This window comes from Ochotona princeps, chromosome X (genome assembly GCF_030435755.1).
Source record: "Ochotona princeps isolate mOchPri1 chromosome X, mOchPri1.hap1, whole genome shotgun sequence".
NCBI classification, from domain to species: domain Eukaryota; kingdom Metazoa; phylum Chordata; class Mammalia; order Lagomorpha; family Ochotonidae; genus Ochotona; species Ochotona princeps.
Window position 1 is genome coordinate 18,892,132 of NC_080865.1, and position 22,648 is coordinate 18,914,779.

Consider the following 22,648-nt stretch of genomic DNA (forward strand, 5'->3'; position numbering starts at 1 on the left):
TTTTAGGGGGATTCCCCTGAACAAAATGGAGGAATCAAAGCATTAATCAAAAAAAGATGGAAAATGGAGTAGATGAATCAACCACCTCAGCTTTATGCTTGCAGCGGAAAACTGGACAAGGGGAAACCCTAAGACGGACTATGTCAATCAGTGGACTCTGCACCAGCCTCATCATACCTGGACTGTTGCTGATGATATGTTGGTGCTTCTAATTGATCGAGGTGACGCTCTGCTGGCTCTGCCTACAAACCTGAGAGGGCCTCCCTAAGAGGCGGTTGAACTTGAACTGGACAAGAGGGATGCTGGACTCTGTATGGTGTAAACTTTTAATTAGGGAATCTCAACGGAACTTGAGCTGTGGTTATGCATCAAGGTGAAGGAATTCATGATGGGGGAAGGGTTTGGGGTGAAGGGGGGGGAATCCCAGTACCTATGAAATTGTGTCATGTAATGCAATGTAATTAATGAATAAATGAATATTTAAAATAAATAAATAAATAAATAAATAAATTAAAAAAAAAAAAAAGAGAGATCTAAATTAAGAAGGTGGTAAAGAAAGAAAAATGAGTCAAACATAAACACAGACACCTATTTTGAAAGCATTTCATTCTTAAATGTACTGGTGATTCATTTATCTATTTTTCCTTATTTTTCCATAAATAGTAAATTTTGAAAGGTTGTCTTTGTGACAGGTTATTAACCATAAATTCAATCTCTTTCAATTTAGGAAAGATCAAGTCCACTCAACATGGTGGTACTTACAGGTTTGTGTTCTGAAAGTTAGCAAGCCATTATAAGAAATTAAATCCTACCTGTATGACAATGGAGTTAGAAGCCTCCAGTGGTAATAATAAGATTTTGAAAGCAATTTTAACCCACCAAGTCAGGCAATGACCTGAATCATTGATTTTATTTCACTAACGGTATAGTATCATGTCATTTCTTTGTGTCTCACAAATACAATATTTATTTCAATGAAAAATATATCAGTAATTCAACTCCAGTTTTACATTACTAAATTATTTCCTCCTATTTGTTTTATGAGACATTGAAGTTAGGCACTGAGAAATTATTTTACTGTGTCAGGTGATTTTCATGTAGCTCTCAAGATTATAGCTTCTACTGACCAAATGCATTCTTTTAATATTTTATTACACAAAAATCTTTGTTATAATGATATAGCAAATGAAGAAATCTCCCCTAATTTTTGATAAAGGATAGATACATTCGCACTAATTTGAATATTACAAAATGTATACAAGTGTCAATATATCTTCGTGTCTTGTAAAAACATATAATTTTTTTGTGTTAAGAGCAAAATTTAAAAACAAATTCCACTTTTGGGGCTGTAATGGTAGCCTAGTGGATAAAGTCCTTGCCTTGCATTTGCCGGGATGGTGTCCCAGTTGCTTCACTTCCCATCCAGCTCCCTGCTTGTAGTATGGGAAAACAGTCGAGGATGGCCCAACACCTCGGGACCCTGCACCTGTAAAAGAGATCCCGAAGAAGCTCCTGGCTCAGCTCCGGCCGTTGCAACTACTTGGGGAGTGAAGCAGCAGATGAAGGACTTTCCTCTTTGTCTCTCCTTCTCTCTGTAAATCTGACTTTCCAACAAACATAAGTAAATCTTAAAAAGAAAATTCCACTTTCTATTAAAAAAAAAAACGTTTTATTTGAAAAGCAGAATGACACAGAAAGGAGAGAGAGCTTCCGTCTGTTTGTTCATTCATCAAATGGTCACAACAACAGGGGCTGGGTCAGGCCAAAGCCAGGAGCCAGGAACCCCACTCAAGCCTTCCACATGGGTGACACAAACTCAGGTACTTGAGACATTATTCACTGCTTTCCTAGGCACATTAGAAGGGCACTGGATTGAAAGATGAACTGTTGGGACTCTAAACTGCACTGTAATATGGGATGCAGTAATATCAAGGAGGTGCTTGCTGCATGGCAAAGTCTACCCTAAATTCTACATTCTAAGATAACATTAAACAATTGCTTAGCTTTCTGTTTAATAATACATCTTGTATTTCTTATTATTGGGGAGAATAGCTTTATTTGTGAATATTAATGCAGAGGAAAAGAAAAACACAGTAGGGCATGAGTTTTTTATCTCTGTATCCTAGATTAAGTAAGTCCACCTAAAAGTAAAAGAAACATTACTTTCCCTTTTTGACTTTTATAGAATAGGTGGGAATGGTTTCAAAAGTGAATTTGTTTTATTTTTTTCTAATTCTTTATTTTTCATGATACAGTTCATTAGGCTTAGGGATTCCCCCTTCCAACCTCCTCCATTCACCCACCCACCCACATTTTCCCTTATATTGTTTTTTTTAAAAAAATTTTTTTATTATTATTGGAAAGCCGGATATACAGAGAGGAGGAGAGACAGAGAGGAAGATCTTCCGTCCAATGATTCACTCCCCATGTGAGCCGCAACGGGCCAGTGCGCGCCGATCCGAAGCCGGGAACCTGGAACCTCTTCCGGGTCTCCCACGCGGGTACAGGGTCCCAAAGCTTTGGGCCGTCCTCTCCTGCTTTCCCAGGCCACAAGCAGGGAGCTGGATGGGAAGTGGAGCTGCCGGGATTAGAACCGGGGCCCACATGGGATCCCGGGGCTTTCAAGGCGAGGACTTTAGCTGCTAGGCCACGCCGCCGGGCCCCATTTTCCCTTATATTGTAACAAGAGTTTAGTCCTTCAATAACAGTCACAAGTACATCACTCTGCTATTTAAGTGACTTTTCTTTGTATTTTTTAAGCGCATTATTTTAATGAGAAAATCAAGATAGCCAGATTAATAGAAAGTCTAGGGTATGGCTTTGAAAATACTTATTGCTATCCTGTTGTCCCTTTTCCATAAGTTATTGCCTCATTCTCAAACATACCTGTGCCCTAAAGTGTTCTACAAGATTGGACTGAGCTCTATGATTTCTACTTTAGAGTATATGCTTTGAGATTTCATAAGTAACAAAGTACTGAAATTGTCTATATTTGTTCCACCTATTATGTGGTGATCTAACATGTTATGAACATGTTTGACTTATTTATTAATATTAAGTGCCATACACTTAATTTCTCATCTTGAGATTCTGAGACAGAGGTAAAGTCATTTACTCTTTTACTTAAGGGATCTACAATTATTGCAGATTTTTAAATAGTTAATAACTTTAATGACAATTCTAAATGTGTCCTCTTGAAATGTTAGGAAAAATCATTTAGAGAAATTTCTAATTCTTCTTAAAGACAAAACATATCCCTAGTACTGTAAGATGATAACCAGAAGACTGGGAATATAATACATAACAGTAAGCATTATACAGTAATTATAGGTGGATGACTTTGAACCTATAATTTAAATTAAATATAATCATATTATCAAATTAACTGACTTTATATACAGGTGCACAACAATATGCAATATGCCTGTTAGCTATCAGGAAATAAACCACACACTTCCACTCCAGGTATCAATGTACTAACCACTAGTCAAAAGAAACTACTATATTGGCCTTTAATTGTATTGTAGTATAAAAAGGGATAAGCTATGTTCTTCACCTGATGTATTCTCTTCTTTTCTAATGCCATTGAAGTGTAAATTGAATATCTGTTGTGGAGCTATTTTCTGCCTGTAATAGAATCTTTGATTTATAACAGCACTGAATCATGTATTAGCCTTATTTCTCAATATCCACATAGGAGTTATTTCAACCAGAACTGAAGAGCTACAACCAAGAAAGCACACAACAACTGCTTAACATCACACAAGAGAATCATACAGAGGAAAGAGCAGTAATAATTTCACTTTTTTATTTAATTTCAGAACATCTGCACATCAAGGTGATAAGCACAGCAAGACATTTTCTTTTAAGAGAGATACAATTTTATAGTTAGAAAGATCTTTAGAATTTTTTTTCTTTTCTGTCAGGTTGAATATTAAGAAGCCATGGTCCATCGAAGCTAACTGATTTGGAAAAGCTAATAAACAGCAGACCCTGACAAAAAGCCCAATTCTGATTCCATTAATTTGTTTTTAGAATTATTGGATGGAAAAATATTCCACTCATTTTTTCCAATTTTCCACAGAAGATCCAATATTTAAAACGGAGTAGGACCAGCATTGTGGTGTCACAATGTAAGACACCACCTACATCACTAGCATCCCGTATCAGGGTGCTAATGGTTCAAGTACTGGCTGTTTGTCTTCTGATTTGGATTTCTGTTAACGTGTCTGGGAAGGCAGCACAGATGTCTTAAGAACTCGGGCCTGTACCATCCACGTGAGAGACAAGGATGGAGTTATTGATTCCCGGCTTTTGACCTTGCCCAGCTCCTGGCTATTACACACATTTGTGGAGTAAACCTGAGAGTACAAGATATCTCTCTCTCAATTAACTCACTTTGCCTTTTAAATAAATTTTAAAAATAAATAAGTCTTTATAATAAAAGATTGTGAAAGAAAGGAACTAAAACATAATGTACATTCTGTGAATCTGTTTAACTCCCCCTTGTATACAGTAGGAATTAGTTATCACTGGAAATTATGTGGCATTAAACAAAATTCATGGAGATCAGTGGTATTTTTTATACTGAAAATTCCTACAGGCATTTAAGTTTTAGTATTTGACTGCATCAAGAAATTCAGTGTAGTAAGAGTAGATTCATGGGCATAGGGGCCACTTCTGAGTAGGAATTCTTTATGCAATTTTCCTTACTTTTGTAATATTCTAATCTCACAAATTTAGTTAGGCTCATCAGTATCCTAAAATATGACAAAAATAAGAAAAAAAATTCACAAAGGTAAACAGTGGTTGACAAATTATAGCAAAATTAAGCAATAGTTTAGTGCTCATACTTTCCAAAGCATTCATGACTGGCATATTCAAATGAAAGGAATGGGTCTCATTTAAATTAAGTCAGTTGCTTCAGTTAACAACTAACCAATACATATCATATTTGACTGCAACAGATACAAAGCTTGGTTGCCTAAACCCCAAAGTAGATACCAGAAGCATCAGGTACGTCAGGAGACAACAAAACAGAAGGAAAAAGGCAAATTTATGAGAACATTTCACAACAGATAATTCCAAAAGCATTATTGTCCTTGTGGCATAGTGGATAAAATCCCCTGCCTGTGACACTGCATCTCCTAAGGACAACAGTTCGTATCCTGGCTGTAATGCCTCTGATCCAGCCCCCTACTAATAGTCTGGTAAAGCAGTGAAAGATGGTCCTGTTGCATGGGCAGATAAAGCTCCTGGGTTCAGCCTGACTCACTCTTAGCTGGTGGGTGGAAGATATCTCACTCACTCGCTTGCTCACTCTTGCACTTGCTCTCCCTCTTTCTTGTAACTCTTTCAAATAAATAAATAAATCTTTTAAAATATTATGATCCAAACATCCAACCTTCCAAGTCTGATGTGGTTAGTAGATAACTGAAAAAAAGGATTGTAAACTCTACTCAAAAATCAGTTTAAAATTCAGAAAAGATGACAGAAAGTACAAAGAGAGAAAATATAGAAAAGATTTGTTTGGGACCAGTATTGTGGCACAACATGTCAAGCTGCATCCGTAAGAACACTTGTTCAAGTTCCAGTTACTTCCCTTGGAATCCAGCTGCCAGATTACATGCCTGGGAAACCAGCAGGAGATAGCCAAATTCTTGGTTCCCTGCCATCCATGTTGGAGAACTGGACGGAATTCCAACCTCCTGCCTTCAAGCTGGGGCAGCCCTGGTTGTTGCATAATTTTATGTTTATCAGAAACCTCCATGCAGTTTTTATTAATGGGTGTACCAATTTAAATCCTTACCATGCTAGGTTAACTAACAACCTAAGGGTATGACTACTTTTAGACATGTACATTACAAAATGGAAAAAAGGATGAAAGAAAACAAAATTCCAAACAAGTTACACTGTAGGACTGTAATTAGAATGTGAGGGAGGGAGAGATCACAGATTTCATTCCAAGCCCTCTGATAATATCAACATAAAGAATATAGTTGATTTTTTTCAATAGAATGGATTTACAAAGCAACAAACTTTAAAATAAGTTTCTAGAATCACATACTACTTCCTCAAAAAGTCACAAGTGTAGCACATAGTATATCCTTTATATAATAAAATGCAAATACTTGGATCAAGCATTGTGGCAGAGTGGACTGAACTTCCATTTGAAATATTCACATTGCATATTAGATGCCAGATTCAGTTTGAACCTTTCAAATAAATATAGCAAAATAAATATAAAATTGTTAATAAGAAAGACAAGAGAGGACATATAATCAATACTGACAAAGAATTGAAAATCAGTGATGTTCCCTAGAAATCAACAGTTTCAGACTTTACATAGCTCTCTGCTCTTTACAGCTATACCATTAAGCAAATTTTAAATAAGATCCCCTTTCAGGGCCTGGCGGTGTGGCCTAGCAGCTAAAGTCCTGGCCTTGAACGCACCGGGATCCCATATGGGCGCCGGTTCTAATCCCGGCAGCTCCACTTCCCATCCAGCTCCCTGCTTGTGGCCTGGGAAAGCAGGAGAGGACGGCCCAAAGCTTTGGGACCCTGCACCCATTTGGGAGACCCGGAAGAGGTTCCTGGTTCCCGGCTTCGGATCGGTGCGCACCGGCCCGTTGCGGCTCACTTGGGGAGTGAATCATTGGACGGAAGATCTTCCTCTCTGTCTCTCCTCCTCTCTGTATATCTGACTTTGTAATAAAAATAAATCTTAAAAAAAAAAAAAAGATCCCCTTTCTAAGGTGTTTGTAAGAGCAGGACAAATGTTTGGCAACCATAACACAACTCTTGAGATCCCATTGAACTTGAAGCCAAGTTATTTGATAAAATTGAAGAAACGCAAAATTTTATAATTGTATTATGTGACAAATGCTATGGCTTGAATATGTCTCCAAAAGATCGTAAGTTGGAAAGTTAATGACTAAAGTCATATGTTGATGACTTTGGAGATGAAACCTTTAGGAAGCAATTAAAGATAAGATTAAGTACTATGGGTAAGGACACCAAGATAAGATTAGCGGGGGCACAAGAAGTCATCCTCACAAGGAACCACAAAGAAAACAATCTCTCTGACAACCAGGTGAACATTAGAGCATTAGAGAGCTATGGAGCACTACAAAAGAACACGAGTAGCTGACACTTTGATTGCAGCTTTCTGAGACCCTGAGCTGACAACTCAATTAAACCACAACTCAATTGTTGACCCATAAAAACTGTGAAGTAAAAAATGTAGACTGTTCTAAACCATTAATTTCATAGTAATGTATTATACAGTAATAAAAAGCTAATATAACTATGATGGAAAAGGAATACAGGAAGAATAAATAATAGCAACTTGAGTAAATACTAAATGACAATTTACAAGTTTATTTTTACATTTTCTGGTTCTCTGTTCCATACTCTGATCTATTTGAAATGCCCTCTTTCTGTATCTATGTGAAGGAATTAAATTTACATATGTATGTACATTGATGTATATGCAATTGTAAACTAAAATGCCCTCAACCTTTGCATCACCTTTAACATATTTGCAATGAAAGAGTTGTGCTGAAGAGAATTTTGGCTGAAGCCGTATAATTAAACAAAATATTCAGCAAATGGAAGGTCAAGTATTATGACGTGTATATTATAAGGACAGAATGTCAAATTATTCATTTTTAAACTGCACTTGGTAATTTAGCCTTCATAGCCATTTTATTCATTATTTTATATACATTGTTAAATTCCAAATTCAGGTAGCTGTTCTCTGGTGCAGAATAATTTACAAAATACACAGTCAAAATTGCTGGTAACATCATAGATGGTGGGAATTATGCCAGTTAATAAGTACACATGAAATGCAAAAGGTATAGTTAATTTGCAATTATCTAACATTTTTAAACAACTATAATCATTAATGTGGGTAAATTACATTAAGTATTGGGAAATATTCTCAATCTAAAATACTTTTAGAAATCAGAGATCAGAAAATTTTACTTTGTGGATTTTGTCTCAAGCATAGGTCACCAAAGTATAATCTGTGAACCAAATCCAGTTTACCATTTATTTTCATACAACCCTCTGGAGGAAAATAACTTTTACATTTTTAAAAGGTTGAGCAAAATGAAGAGAATTATACCTAATGATGTGAAAATTAGGTGATATTCAAAGGTCAGCAATGATAAGCGAAGTCTTATTGGAACAGAGCTATACACATTCATTGACTTACTATTTGTGACTTTTTGTGCTACAAAAATAGAAGTGAATAGTTCAATGATGATTGAATCTGCCTGAAAAGCCAATATTGTATATTACTTGTCCTTTCTCAAAAAAAAAAATGTTTGTGACGCTTTCTCCAAAATATTGCTTTAAAAATCGCCCTAAAAAGGGAAAAAATCATGCATGTTTACTGCGGTATGTGTTTACAGATCTGTGTATTCCTATAAAGCTATATCTACTTTTTTAATATGTCTATTTGTTTCATTCATTCCATTCCTATTAAGAATAACGTTACATATTCCATAAATGCATGATGTTATTCTTTGCAGTTTCAGTCTTACAAATTCTAGGATTCAATGTTCCAGTGTGGGCTCTATTATTTTTTTCTTTTATCCCTTTCATCATTAATGAGTATGCCTTATCCTAAGTTCATAAAGCCTCCAAGGCATTCCTCTGTTCCACAGCCAGCCCTGCACTGCACTGAACAACAGTGCTTCACACCATCTGGGTGTCTTCTTTACAAAGGTTCTGAAGGGGTGAGGCATTGTAAACCACTGCTTGGTGTTGAAGAGGACAGCGTTGCATAAGGAAGAGAAGCTAACCCTCATCCTCCCTATTTGAAGATACTGAAAACATCTCTCTATAAAATTAAAGCAGAACAAAAAAGGAAGATAAAGATGCCAATGGTGAAGGTTGAAAGACTAATAAAATCACTCTAATGAAAAATCAGCTGTGATGGCTGCCTTTTACATATCAAATGGAGTAGAAGAGAGATCACAGGAAGGAGCTAAGTTAATGTATTTTTACTTTTGTGGACATTAGAACTCTATACTTCTGAAAAGCGATCGTGAAATATTTTTGAGATTTTTCTGTCACTCATCATTTTAAACTTGACATGTGGAATGTAATTGTAAATTTCATTTGTAAAACAATGGGGCAAAGTACGGTACAATTTAAAATGCAGCTCTTATGCAGATAATCACTTCTATTTTGACATCTTATTGAAACATCATATGTACAAGAAGAAATGTGAATCAATGTATATATAAATGTTGCTTTGTCCTCTGATTTCACTCAAAAACAAACTTCTGTATTTGGGAATACAACATGACATCTGACCGTCTCAGACTAATTTTGTCCCACGATCTTAGACTGTCTTGAAATCTGGTACTGTAATGTTTGTTTTCATTGTTTAAGATTGCTATGGCTGTTTGGGATCTTCCATTTATTTTTAAAGTCATCATTACAGAGAGAGGAGAGACAGGGAGCAACAGACAGCGTATGCATCCACTGATTAACTCTCCAGATGGCTGAAACAGCCAGTAACAGGCCAGGCCAAAGGCAAGAGGCAGGAGCTTCATCTAGGTATCACATGTGGGTGCAAGGGACCAAAACAATTGGGTCATCTTCCATTGCTCAACCCAGGCCATTAGCAAAAAGTTGAGTCAAAAGTCTATTAGATGAGGCTGGCAGTTATCAAATCAGACTGGCACTGGCACAGAAACAGAGAGGAAGACCAATGGAGTAGAATAGAAACACCAGAAGGGAACCCACAAATGTATACCCATCTATTCTTTGACTAGGAAACAGAAAACAATCTAGGGAAAAAGGAAGGTCTCCTCAATAAATGCTTTTGGGACAACTGATTAACAACTTGCAGAAATAAAACCAAAACCCACACCTTTCACCATACACAAAGATCAAATCTAAATGGACAAAAGATTTAAGCTTAATCCCAAAAACCATCAAACTTCTGGAAGAAAAGTTGGAAATACTCTGCAAGATATAGGTGCAGACACTCAATTCCTAGAAAAATCATCAAAAGCAAAGGAAGTCAAGACCAAAATAAACAAATGCAACTACAAGCTAAGAAGCTTATGTACAGCCAAGGAAACAACAAAGTAAAAAAAGCAACCAACAGAGTGGAAGAAAATCTTTGCACAGTGCACAGGAGACAAGGGGCTAATTTCCAGAATATACAAAGAACTCCAGAACAACCATAACAACAAAATAAGCAAACCAGTCAAGAAACGGGCAAGGAAAATGGGCGGACACTTATCGAAAGAAAAAATCCAAATGGCTAACAGGTAGATGAAAAAATGCTCAAGCTCCATGGCAATAAGGGAAATTCAACTAAAAACAACACTAAGGTTCCACTTAGCTACAATAAGAATGGCCCATATACAGAAATCTACCACCAACACCTGCTGGCGAGGTTGCAGGCGAAAAAGAAACCTACTCCACTGCTGGTGGGATTGCAGGCTGGCGCAGCCACTATGGAAGTCAGTATGAGGAATACTCAGGCAACTGAAAATCCACCGACCATATGACCCAGCAATTCCACTTATAGGAATATCTCCAAAAGACCTGATACATGAGAAAGCAACTTGCACCCCTATGTTAACTGCAGCATAATCAATAATCGCAAAAACATGCCAATGTTGCAGACGCATGCTTAGCTTGCTATGCCATCACACCAGCCTCTATTTTTTATTTCTTTTTCTTGCCTAATGGCTCTGGCTAAAACTTTTCAAACTATATTGTATAATAGTGGTGAAAATTTAAATCTTTGGTTACAGATCTTAGTGGAAATGCTTCCAACTTTACCCTATTCAATATGATGCTATCCGTGGGTTTGTTAAAAACTGCACTAATCGTATTGAGGTATGTTCCTTCTATATCTAGCTTTTTAATGATATATCATGAAAGGATTTAGTATTTTACAAATCCTTTCTCTGTATCTATTGATATAAGCATATGGTTTATATCCTTTATTATATTGCTATAACTTACCATGTTCATTGGTTGGTGTACATTGTATCACTACTGCAACCTTGGAATGAATCAAGTGTAACATATACTTTTTCACCCATGAGTTTAATAATTTGGGTCTTCTTTTTTGGTTAGTTTAGCCAATGGTTTACTAATTTTGCTTATATTTTCAAAGTTCAGTTCTTGGAACTGGAGTTGTGACATAGTGGGTAATACTGCCACCTGAGACACCAGCAACCCATGATAGTAGTGACTGACATGTCCTTGATTGCTCCTAGTTCTGCTCTCTAGATGAACACAGGGGAAATTAAGGGGATAATTGTTCATGAGTTTGCTGACATTGCAAGATTTACTGTCACTTTGAATGGAGAATTTGATTACTACTTCCCAACAAACACATGCAAAGGCAGCACAACTTTATCTCTATAAGGAATTCTGATTTTAGGAAACTATAGTCTTCTTAAAGGGGACCACTGGTGAACCTGCCCAGCATTACTCCTGCGGAAGAAATTATCTTTGTTGTCCTGAATAGCAAATGAATATGCATTCTGCTTCAAATGCCAGGAGACACTATTTCTGTCTTTCAAGGCTATTTGCGTTACAATCATCCTTGAAAAACACAGCTGCTCTAAGATGTGCTAACTTTGAGAGATTCATGGATACTTATATTCCATATACACCTTTGTGTATATGCACAGACGTATGAAGCTACTTCAAAAAGTTCAATTAAAATGGAGATAAAAGGTAAGTTTTTTGAGGGGGAACACTTTTTTATCTACACATAAAAGGGAGCTTAGAAAAGATCACATACACGAGACAGCTGAACAGTAATCTATAGCCATTTTAAGGTGTATTGAACCCAGTTGTATATAAACTAAAATTGAAATGTCAATGAAGAAGTCACAGGATGTGGTAAAGAACTTGCATTTTTTTTCTTTAACAAATTGGTTACTCAATACTATGTCAATTAATTCCATAATGCTATAAATTGTTGCTGATGTTATGTTGGGTCTTGTAATTGATCGGGATGATACTCTGCCGGCTCTACCTTCAGACCAGAGATGGTCTCCCCAAGAAGCCATTGAACTTATCTGGACAATAAGATGCTGGACTCTATGCTTGGTATATGCTTGCAATGAAAGAATCTCAACTGATCTTGAACTGTGGCAATGCAGCAAGGTGGAGGAATCCACCATGGGGGGAGGTTTTGGGAAGGGATGGGGGGAATCCCAGTACCTATGGAACTGTGTCACATAATGCAATGTAATTAATTTTAAAAAAAGAAAAGATCACATAAAATGCATACTGTAAGACAACTATGCATTTCATTTTTTTCACACTAAATCGCTGAAATTTTAATTCTATTTTCTTAGAATTGTTGAAGTATGCTTGGAAATGCACATACACACAAGCATATACATACACATTCTTGCACATTCATGAAAGTTTACTTTCCAACATTAGGACCATTATCACATACTTCATGACTTTGTTTTTTCAAAATCATTCTTCACTGTATTAAAGAATTTTTATTACTGATTTTAACCTTATTTGCCAGGGGAAAAAAAGAGAGAAGTCCTCTGTATACTAGTTCACTCCTCAAATGCATGCAACAGCCAGGGATCGATCAGGCCAATGAAAGGGCAAAATTCAATCCAGCTCTTCCTTCTGTGTGGCAGGGACATATGTACTTTAGTTGTCCTTTGTGGCTTCCCAGGATATGTATCATCAGGAAGCTGGACTAGAAGCAAAGTAGCAAGGCCTTAGACCTAGCACTCCAATAGGGGATGTGGGTTTTCCAAACAGAGGCCTAACCACTATGCCACAGATCTACCTCTTTACTCTTTCTTTGGAGCAACTACATAGTATTTGATAGTATCTATACTCCCTGATTCATTAAAACATCTGACCCATTTCTATCTTAATTAATTTCCACATGTTTTCCAGAGTATTACTATTATAATTAAAGTGGAAAATATTTTTATAAATACATCATCCATAAATCTGAGCACTTCTATAGGAAAGGCAAAAAGGAATTGAATTATTTGATCAAAAACATATATAATGAAAATTAAAAAGATATGTATATATTTCCTATGTCAATGCATATTCCCCTAACATTATATGATGCTATCTAAATCTTGTTTTTATGTATGCTAAAATATCTTATATCCCCTAATAAAGTTAAATATATCTGGTTTACAAAGATAAATAAGAATCCACCATTGAATACTTGGAAATTAGGATGCTAAACAGATAACAGCACTCCCATGTACACTGTTTCACTATTCACCATGGCAAAGGTTTTGATATAATCCAAATATCCATCATTGGGTGAATGGATAAGCAAAATATGGCATACACGCACTTTAGCCTAGAGAAAACATGCAATATGCAATAACATAGGTGGACTCTAAGAAAAATACTGCACGAAACCATTTATGTGAAGCATTTAAAATAGACAAATACATAGAAGAGCGGAGTAGAATAGTGGTTCTAAGAGATGGGATAAGGGGACATGGAGAGCTATTACTTGACTGGCATATATTTTCAGTTTGGCAAGAAGAGTAAAATAGAGAACTGCTGTAAAACATTGGGCCTGAAGTTAACAGTACTGTATTGCACACTTAAAAATCTGTTAATATGATGCATTTCATAGTAATCACTCTTATCACAACAAAAAGGAAAACAATTAGATTAATTATGGTTAATATTGCTGAACTTTATGTAATTTTGGCTTCTCTACCAAATTCATTCTTACACAAACACTGAAAATTTCCTATACTTGTTCTAATTTTAGATGTCAGATATTTCCATAAAACAGCTACTGAAAAGAGATAAAATCAGAATATCCAGTACTAATTTCTTATATTTTTGCAATCAATGCCACTAGCTTCGCCAGACACAAATAACGCATATGCAATTCATGAGAGTATACATCAAAAAGAATAGATCTTCCTCCTGGAGCATTTCTAGAATGTATTTCATCCCTCAAAGGAAACCATGCAATATAGCTTCATCATATCTTCCAAAATTGAGCTTCATGGCAGTAGACTTAAAAATAGGAATTCATGATGAGCTAGGGGTCAACTACAATTTCAGGTTCATTTTATGCTGTTTCTACTGCTGCTACTAATGCTGCTGTACCTATTTATATATGCAATGTAGGGTTTTTTTTTTTTTTTTAATCTTAAGTAAATGTCTTAGTCATCTTGGGCTGTTACAACCATAGTAACTTAAAAAGGGTTGTCAAACTTAAGCAACAGCCAATTATTTCTCACAGCTCTAAAAGCTGGAAGATGGGATCAAGGTGTGAGCATAATTAGGTTCTTGCGATGACTGTTGTGGACTATACTATCTTCATCATGATCCCTCGCATGAGGAAAACAGGGCAAGAAACTTCTTTATGGTCATTTTTTTCCTTTTTTTAAAGATTTATTTATTTACCGAAAGGTAAGTTTACAGAGAGACGGAGAGACAGAAAGATCTTCCATTTGCTGGTTCATTTCCCTAGCGGCTGCAGTGGCCAGAGCTAAGTCAATCGGAAGCTAAGAGCCTCCTCTGGGTGCAGGGTCCCAAGGCTTTGGGCCGTCCTCTCCTGCTTTCCCAGGCCACAAGCAGGGAGCTGGATGGGAAGTGGAGGAGCCAAGACACAACTGGGATCCATATGTGATCATGACTCATGCAAGGCAAGGATTCAGCCACTAGGCCATTGCACCAGGCCCCACTGTGGTCCTTTTGATAAGGCACTAGTTCCACTCACAAGGCCTAATTACATCCCAAAGGCCCCATCTTCTAATAATATTGTTCCGTAGATTGATATTTCAAGATACGACTTTTTAAGGAACATAAACATTCAGTTCACTTTATCACAACCCCTCTCAAAATTCATGTCCTTCTCATATGGAAAATATGTGCATTTCATTCTAAATGCCTCTATAATTTAAACTCACTCTAGCATCAAGTCTAAATTCCAAAGTGTCATCCAATCCAGATTTCCAACATTTTAAGATCTTTTTGAAACTTGATTTTGTAATCTATCATATCAACTTTCATTTCTACATCATCTCTGCATTTAAAAACCATACGTCATTTCCATGAATTCATTCAACTTACTTTTTGAAATTTTCAGCAGAACATATCCAAACCCAAGCACATATCTGTGTTACCAGTATCTTATCTGAAGGTAGACACCATTCTGTTTATAAGCCTGGCTGGAGTTTCATCCGTAGAGCCATAGCCCTGAATTGAAATGAGTCTGATGTCACCAGACTAAATGTGGGGATAAGTGAGATAACTGTTGCAGGAAGAAACACTAATTGAAGGGAGATAGCTGCTACTTTTCATGTAGGTCTATAGTTAAATAGGAAAGGTAGCAGGAAAAGACAGCATATAAATTGAATTAAATTTTCATTGAATAAGATATTTTTAATTCATTTTTCCTGACCATAAGTGTAATGAATAATTAAGAATACTTCCTCTCTTAGATTTGTGGAAAGCAAAATGTTTCTCATATTCATACAGCAGGTTTATTAGCTACTATTGTTTTTTATCAAAGAGGTCATCTGTCTACAGAATTTTTATCATTTTGGTAATTGTGTTTTGATGGTTATATTTGCATGAATATGTTCAAAGCTTTTGTATCTAATAAACACAAGGATACAGGAAAAAGGCAAAGCAATATGAAAGAAATGGGTACTTTAAATGCCCATGCATAACTATGGTCCTAATTAAAGACTGATTCACATGCAAAATTTCAGACAAAAATCCATTTTCTTACATTTTCACTTAGACATTTCCTATATTGAAAGTGAACAAAGGTCTTATTTTTTCTCAATTAAGCTGTCACTGGGAAAACATTCTGTTCTTAAATTTGCTCTAGTGGCAGTGAGAGGACACGAATGATTCTGCTAAGCATTATAAATAAATGAAACATGTGGTGGCCATAGCAAAGCAGTGAGCAAACTTGGAACATATCCAAATTTAAATAAATCCCTAATAACTTTATCCCAAAGGCACTGAGGAATATCCTGACATGCAATATCAGGAAAACTAGGCAATCTCAAACCTTTCAGTGATGGGGAAGAAAGCACAATTACAAGCAATGTCTGTGAAACCCAGGGATATCACTTACATGCATAATCTTCACCACTAAGTCCTGCTCAATATGGCAACACTTGTTGGCCACCTGCTGCTCCTTAGGGACTTCACTACATGATTCTGTTACACTCTTAAAAATCTTGTTTGAAATAAAAAAAAAAACAGGCCATGGTTAATGTTATCAAATTCGCTGATATTTCAAAATGTAGCTTTGAAGTGGGTAGTATTCTTGTCCATCAAAATAAAATTTAGTATTTACATGGTATTGCAACCCGTTTGTCATTCTTCTTGCATATATATATATATATATATATATATATATATATATATACATCTAAAACATAATCCTTTTAAAGGCTATTTTTATTTCAGTTCATTACTTGATTCAATTTTATTTCTACCTCTTCTTCCTGTTTGAAATCAATAATGCTACACAATAACTACCTCATTTAATATTATGACACTGCAGAAATATCGTGACAGTAGGAGGGAAATTAGTATGCAATATCGGTCATTTTGTGTGTGTGAATTAAATGGAAAAATGTTACATTATGACAACAATGTTTTTCACTTATGGATACATAAGCATTTGTCACAAAATGATGAGTATTAAGGACTAAAACATAACTTAACACATTTGTCTCTCCTTCTATGACATTGGTTCAGACTTTTCTAATATATATGGCATCAGTTATGTAATTTCCTGCCTTCACTTCTGAGTTTTAATTCTGTGGAAGTTGAACTGTGGATTAATTGCTCATACATTCCCTAATAGTTTCAAAAATGCCAAGCAATTAATACATACTCAATGTATGTTTTTAATCAAATCCTCTTTTTTGTATGCAGAAAGTAAGGCCCTGAAAAATTTATGTGATTTTTTTGTAGCTCATAAAGTTACTTGGCAGGGAAACCTAATGAAGCCCTGTAGTGTCCAGTAAAAACTTGGCATTGTTTATTTACTACACTTTATTTGAATCTTGCCTTGCTAACTTGACTTGCCCTTAAGGACAGGACTATGTTACTGAACTTCTAGAATGCACTCTTGGTTCTTCCGTGTGCCTAATTTCAAGCCCAATGTCTGGCACTGGACTACACTGTTCTAAAAATTGCATTGTTAAAAAAAATGCTTTATGAAATGGATGTATATTGTGACAGAGGCTGTTAAGCTGCTCCCTGCCATTCCAGCATCCCATAAGAGCACTGATTCGACTCTCAGCTGCTCCACCTGTGATCCAGCTTCCAGTTAATGTACCTAAGAAAGCAACAGAAGGTGGCCTGAGTACTAGGTGCACTGCACCTACATGAGAGACTTAGATTGAAGCAACACGGGAAATAAATCAACTGATACATGATATCTCTCTCCTCTTTCCATAGTCTCTCTCACTCTCTCTCTTCCCTTCCCTCCCTCCCTCTCTCCTTTTCTCTGTTACTCTGCCTTTCAAACAAATATATCTTCTAAAATGAAAAAATGTCTCGCGCAAAAAATGCTTTATCTTCAGTCCCAACAACTCTGTAGTCAATTGTTTACTCACCACCATTTTTGCCCCATGTAAGTCTCAGGAATATGGAGGGGTACAGGATAACAATCTCTGTGTAGTATTTGGGGGTGCCCAAATGAATATCTATGTCTTTAATTGTACAATTATAGCTGTTAGTTCTCGGAAATTTCATAAAATAAAGTGTTTGCAGTTGGGCCCGGCTCGGTGGTCTGGCTGCTGGTGTCCTCGCTTTGCACGCTCCAGAATCCCATATGGGCATCAGTTCTAATCCTGACAGCCCCATTTCCCATGCAGCTCCCTGCTTGTGGCCTGGGAAAGCAGATGAGGATGGGTCAAAGCCTTGGGACTCTTCATATGCATGGGAGACCCAGAGGAGGCTCTGGGCTTCTGGCTTCAGTTCAGCATAGCTCCAGCCATTGCGGCTTCTTGGGGAGTGAATCATCGAATAGAAGATCTTCCCCCCTGTCTCTCCTCTCTTCTATCTGACTCTCCAACAAATTAAATAGATCTTTAAAAAAATGTTTGCAGTCAATGTCAACATTTCACTATCTATATTACCTTGAGAAGACAACAAACTAAAAACATGACCCTAAGGGACAAAGTCAACAACACAGTTCTATTAAATGTAATATAATATATAGGAAAACCATTCATTTTCTTTATTATTCATTGCACCTTCAAGAATATTATTATTCTAAAGTGTTAATGCTTGTCCAATACCCTCAAATCTTCTTGTAATCCTTTGCAGAAGTAATTCTATCTGGCAATGTGCACTTTAGTCACCAGTAAAGAAGAGCATAAAAGTGATAAATATGAGCTCCTCAGTCCACAGTCAGGGAAGCAAAAAATAGCTTCAGCATATATGTAATTAATAGGCTGTTAAACAAGTACTCTGAGAGCCCCAAGCAGGGATTTCAACCCTAGTACAAGTCTAACCCAAAGTATGAAAAGAAGAGATGGAAGAGAGAACTAAGCTAAAATTGCATAGGTCTCCAAAATTTGACAACAGGCTTAGTACACAGAAATCACATTAGTTTGTTCAAAACAAACGTGGAGTCTTAAATGCACTAGGAAATCTGCACAGACCCATGCAACAATTGCATGCACTTGTGCATAAAGGAAAGTCTTAATGTGAGGGGGAGGAAACCAATATAGAAACAACACTCTTATAAGCCAGCATTTCGTGTTTTGTTTGTAAGATATTGAATGTAAAATTTACGTCCAACTTCTGAGAATTGTTTTTCAGCAATAAAACTTTCAAAAAAATCTTACATACTTAATTCAAACCCTTTAAATTTGTGTTATAAGATGTATTACCATGTCCTAATAAATCAGCACTTAGTTATAACAAATGATCAGAAAGGGCCCTATATTAAAAAGATAAACCAGAACTGAATAGTAAAGAGAGAAGGTGTTTTTAGATCAGACCACCAAAACACTAACTAATGGAGACATTTGTAAGCTCAGCAATGATTTGCAGCAAGGCTCTTGGTTAGAGTGTGTAAATCCAGCATAGGATTTTACATTTATCAGCTGGGACTGTTGGCCCATTGTTTATGAGTCAAAAAGTTAATGAAAAGTCAGGAGTCTGTAAATCCAGACAATAAATTAAAAATTTGCAACTTCTGATTTATAAATAGCTAAATTTAAGAATTGCATATACAACCAAGCAGAACCATAAATTGCATTTAAAATCTTAAGACTAATATTTATAAATCATAGTTGGAAATAAACAGATCATCTTTATACTATCAACCAGTACCAAATGCTACAACTCTGCATTTTATAAGACTATAACAGAAATGTGTCAAGCAGAATACCAACAATTGCCAACTTCAGTGAATGAAATAGTTTATTCTCATTCAGTTACTTTTCCAAGAAATAATTTTTCAATATAGTAGTTACAATACAATTCTTTGCTCTCCCATAGAACTACCTAAAAAGTGAGTAAACAGCAAATCATAATCTGGAAAGACTTCATCTAGTTACAGACACAGTGCTGGCTCTTTTCCCTTAGGATACATGAAAGACTCCTGTGTGAGGACAGTTCTTGGGCAGTCTGCTTTGCTGCTTCACTTCCCACAACGGAATCCCAGGCAAGACCTGACCATCTCAGAGGCAGGTGGTGCCAGCCCCATGTGGTCATCTGACACATGCCACAGTTCTTGGGCAGTCCACTTTGCTGCTTCACTTCCCACAGTGGAATCCCAGGCAAGACCTGACCATCTCAGGGACAGGTGGTGCCAGCCCCATGTGGTCATCTGACACATGCCACAGTTCTTGGGCAGTCCACTTTGCTGCTTCACTTCCCACAGTGGAATCCCAGGCAAGACTTGACCATCTCAGGGACAGGTGGTGCCAGCCCCATGTGTTCCTCTCACACATGCCACAGGCTGTGACAGAGAAGCTGAAGGACTTGAGGGGCCCTCACGTGATCTCGTGTTGGTCTATACCCAATCTCTTCTGAGTGGACAGGGCAGACTTGCATCACAAGAGAACACAGGTAGAGCAGAATCAGGAGAAACTAAAAGCACACGGCTGACAACTCCCAACAGGTGACTGATTCAGAGGAGGCTAAACGCAGCTGGTTTGCCTTTTCCTGGCTCTACTTCAGAGACAGATGGGTCCAGATGAGGTTTGGGGGAGACTCCTGCTGCCAGAGCTCCTCTCTTCATCCCAGCCCATGCTCAAGAATCAAGCACTCCAATTGTCCTGGTGACTCTGGGACCAAGTGAACACCTGCAGCCTTGGGTCATCACAATCCAGATGTGAACAGATGCTAACCTGCTACCTCATGCTTACATCACTTCCTCAAACATTAATAGTGAGTGATTTTCAGGGTTCCCCCCCACTTTAGGGAAATGGAGATAATAATGTGGGATTCTATCCAGGATGTAGGGATTAATAAGGTAAGGACAGGTTGGGGGGCAATTTAAGTAAGAGGTATTAAGGAACAGGGATATCTACCCTGGAATCCAACTGATAATACCTCAGAGGCCACTGCTTCCTACCCTGACTAGTCTGGGGTTAAATGACACAGCCCAACACATCATCATCAATAAGGACTTCAGTAGAAAGTGCCTGCTTTCTTCCTCCTCTGTACTCTCTGACTCATGATATAGACACTCTGCACCCTCTCACTTACAAAACCCATCTATCTGTTGCCTACAGGAGACATATCGCACCAACAAAGATCAAAAGAAACTGTATCTCATGGAATCTGATGTTTTTGTGTTTATTTTCATTTCTTCAAAGCAGTTTTTTTTTCTTCATTGATTTCTTCACTGACTCATAAGTCATATCATGTCTTCAAGAAGGTTCTTGATATACTTCTTCATTGTTTCAATTACATATTAGTCACTCAGTAGCATGTAATTTAACTAATTGTGCTGTAAATTTCTGGTTTTCTTGTTGATTTTGTATTGTGGCTTTTCATTTAAGGGGATATATAGTAACTGTGTAATGGAGACTATCATATCCAGATGTGAGGATATAAGGCAGTACGCATCTCTACTTCCAAATCAAAGATTGATTCCCAATGAAACTGTTAACTATATCTTGGCAATAGGATGCTGGACTCTTTGCCATTGTCCATGCCCGCAATGATGGATTTATGAAGAACTATACTACTGTATTAATATAGGGGAAATCAGTGGGTAGGGGGGAAGGATTCTTGGGGAGGGAGGAAGGGAAACCCCCAAACCTATGGAACTATATCATAAAATAATAATAGTAAAAAAGCAGAAGACCCAAGACTTATCTTTTGGGCCCATTCTCTGCCATGACTTCATAACATGCCCTTTGCCCCTTGCTTTCCATCACTTCAACAGATCTCGCTGCACAACTTTCTCAAATTCCTACATATGGGTAGGCACTTGAATTGATTCCCTGCCTTCAGGGTGGCACTTGTGCCACTCTTCACAGCATGATGTCCTTAGGGGGAACCATGTGAGTATCTAAATCTCATTTGTGTCCTCATTTCCAGCTACAGCTAGAACTCCTTGTCCAAGCACACCATACAGGTCCCTTGGAGGATCTGCACATAGGATCCACCTTATATTACTTAATCAATTTTAGTAATGGGCTTACAGACACAGTGCACTTTGCCATTTGAGACGTTTTTTGTTACAACATTATAAAAGAATTTACATTTCAGAAATTAATTGAATAAAATAAAAGGGCAGATCCTAAAGCCTAGAGGTTGAAGATAATGTTCTTTTCACCTGCTATTTGTTCTCAAGGCCTCAAGACATATCTTACGTGACATTTTAGACTTAGTACATCTTTTTAGCATTAAAGCTAGAACTTACAGATCTGATATGTCAGTAAATTATTGCGGAAGTAACAAAGTGGAAGATCAGAGCAAATAGTCCTGCACGTTAGATACAGAAAGTTCTCAGCTGCACTTCTAACAGAGCTCAAGCATGTTCTATATAAGCAAATAAAACCTGTGAAATTTCATAGCATGGCATTTTGTTTCATAAGCACTTAATCAGGTTTTGTCAAGAAAGGAAGGACTCATTATTCAGTAGATACACACATGCATGTTTCTATACATAAAAATGCATTGATTCTTACAAAGAATTAAATCAAGGTCTGGCATTGTGCCATAAGCTGACACCTGTGATGTCAGTATCTCATAGATAACAGTTCTTGTCTCTGCTGCCCCAATTCTGACTCAGCGTCCTGCTAAAAGGCCTGGGAAGGCAGCAGAAAATGGCCCAAGTGGTTGGGTACCTACACCCACTTGGGAGACTTAGAAGATGCTCCAGACTCCTGGACTTATTTAGAGGCTGAACCCACAAATAAAAGATTTCTCTCTATCTCTCCCTTGCTCTTTGTAACTCTGCTTTTCAAATAAATAAATAAACCTTTTTAAACATGAATAAAATTAGGGATTTCTACTCCTTATCCTTTCATTAGCAATGTTACTTAAAATACTGACAATTAAAATCATAGCATATAAATATTTCCATTTTAAGTTTATAAACCCTAAATGTGTTCAACTCAAGTTAAAATTTTTCTAATAATACCTATTTTAAGATGACTAACAAAACTATGTTAAA